The sequence below is a fragment of the Octopus bimaculoides genome, chromosome 5 (assembly GCF_046866305.1).
Source record: "Octopus bimaculoides isolate indiv1 chromosome 5, ASM4686630v1, whole genome shotgun sequence".
NCBI classification, from domain to species: domain Eukaryota; kingdom Metazoa; phylum Mollusca; class Cephalopoda; order Octopoda; family Octopodidae; genus Octopus; species Octopus bimaculoides.
Window position 1 is genome coordinate 126,779,366 of NC_142932.1, and position 2,525 is coordinate 126,781,890.

At 32.7% G+C, this 2,525-nt stretch overlaps 1 long non-coding RNA gene across 1 annotated transcript in view; it reads right to left on the reverse strand.

Moving 5' to 3' along the window:
* Positions 1-248: 248 nt before the first annotated feature.
* LOC149135853 (uncharacterized) overlaps positions 249-2,525 on the reverse strand; it is a 25,336-nt gene continuing 23,059 nt past the window's right edge. Inside the window, exon 2 of the long non-coding RNA XR_016242044.1 lies at positions 249-544. This is a non-coding gene — a long non-coding RNA (uncharacterized LOC149135853). The remainder of the gene's footprint in view (positions 545-2,525) is intronic.

Consider the following 2,525-nt stretch of genomic DNA (forward strand, 5'->3'; position numbering starts at 1 on the left):
GCTTTGGTCAGCCCGAGGCTGCCATTTGTCCGAGGAGTCACGCAGTAGTGGGTCCGAACCAGGAACCATGCGGTTGGGAAGCAACCTTTTTACCACACAGTTGCATAGATCGATCAGGTTACGTTTGTTGTTACACCTGAGTTTAGACTACGTCATCCTAAACTCAGACGCAACAACAAACGTGACCATATCGTTTTCTGTATCAACTGGCATAGACGGGAAACAAAATGAGGAAAACGCTGCGTTCATTTCGTTGCGTTTCGTCGTTAATGAACAAGAAGAGAAATATGACAGCTGAATAAGATTTCCGAACTCATTCTATTTTCATGGTGTCTTCTTGTTTTTATCATTTTTCTTGCATTCCCTATGGAACCCTACACTATTTTCATAACTAAATACGATGTGTGAGATAACGAGTGGCGCAGGAGCCCGCTATATTGTCAGCATTCATAGCAAAGGTCAGTCGGTCTCGTGTTTTCCGGGAATTTCTTTGTCAGAACATCTCAGCTATGATTTCTAATAGTTCAAGAGAAACACTAAAATACTAAAAAGAAAAGAAAATAGTTAATAACGATATTCATAGAAATTCAGTGGAGACATTTCTGGATATGTCAAAGAATTTAATTTTCTTTGCAGCCGTGTCTAATAAATAATACAAAATAACATTTTGCTATTCCACCTCATATCCAATCAAGTAGGAAGCTTATAGTAATCGCGCCAGCAATCCGGTTGATATTTTCACAACTTTCTCCCCATCTACTTATACAGAAATATTATAACATCAGTTTTATCGTTCATGATAAGAACTTGTAATTGAAATCATTATTAATAGCGAGCCAATTTGTGTTCTAATAACTAATTCAGTGATCAGCTGTCTACGTATTTATGAATTAGTTGCGGAGTGAATACATCATTTTATAGAGAAATCTGCCATTTTATTACTTACTGTATAATGTGAACAATATCCACGAATTATTACATCTGTCCGTTTACCTACTTTTTTTTTACTGCTTGTTTTATTATATTCATTCGAGATCTAAGTTCCTTGTGGACTGCATTTCCTTCTTTTAGCACCGGAATTAATCTCATTATAACATAGACTAAGTGCTAATATATTATGAATATTTCAAAGAATAATGCGATTCTACATATGATTGGACTGCCATTCATCCAAATATTTGGTTTCAAATCTGACTAATAAAATATCTTTTTTTTTTTTTTTCTGAATTCTAAGCATAGAAAATATTTGGAACATGTTAAAGTTATCAATATTCTCTAACGGCTCCAAATATCGTATTAATTCATAAAATAAACACAATTTAATTTGCAATAAATTTTGATAAGGTTGTATATGATATTTCTAATTACAAAATTTGTAATTTAAAATCACACACTGTTGTTATTCTTCATCACTTCCTAACGGTTTCGCAATCACGAATAAAGTCTCTTTCATATTGGGTTCAAATCAAGGCAGCGAGCTGTCAGAAACGTTAGCAAGCCCAGCGAAATGCTTAGCGGTATTTATCTATCTCTACGTTCTGAGTTCTAATTCCGCGAAGGTCAACTTTGCCTTTCATCCTTTCAGGATCGATAAATTAAGTACCAGTTATGTAATGGGGTCGACATAATCGACTAGCACCGTTCCCCTGAAATTTTCAAGGCCTTGTGCCTTTAGTAGAAATAATATATACTCCATATAATGATTCTAAATTTCGCTATGAGACTAGCATAAAAGAAATGAAAATTGATACCGCTGGACGTTAATTTGAAGCAATTTTAATCAAATTCGGGACTTGATAACTTCTAAAACATCATTTTTGAAGTTACAATATGAATTTGGACTTTTCTAAACTTGCTGGGGAAAATTTACTGGAGTATTAAACCAATAAACAAGCGAAAATAATCGATTTCCCGCTTTTAACCTTTGAATTAAGATGTTCATCACTTTCAACTTTAGCGAGATAAAAAGGTAACGTTATTCGTAGGAAAGGAAAATGAGAAGAAATGGAATGAAATAGAATAAAATAAAAGCGGATAAAATACAATAGAATGGCGAAATGAAAGAAAAGAAAAGAAAACAGAGAATATGGTAAAGGTCGTTGAGTACAAGGAGATTTAATTTTCTGTCACAGATTAACGGTTGTAATTTATTTTTTAAAGATCACGGAGATAAAATCTTTAAAGGGTCGTAGATATAAATGTTTTAGAAGTTTTACTCTTACACTGTGTTTGTAATCAGTTTTTTTTTTTATGTATATAAAAGCATATGTATATTATATAATGTATATTATATAATCATAATAAAGCATGTTTCCTAATCTAAAATGTTTGATAATCATGTTGTATTTTTGCTTTTGTTCAGAAATAATTAGCAATATAAACACTTGGAAGGGGGTTTACCAATAAAGATCAATATGTGTTATTATTAACAAACTCTCCAATGCAGATAATTAACCACACGAAAATAGGGTTTTAGGGTTAGGGTCTACATCATTAAAGGAATTAATGCCATATCACACATTAGG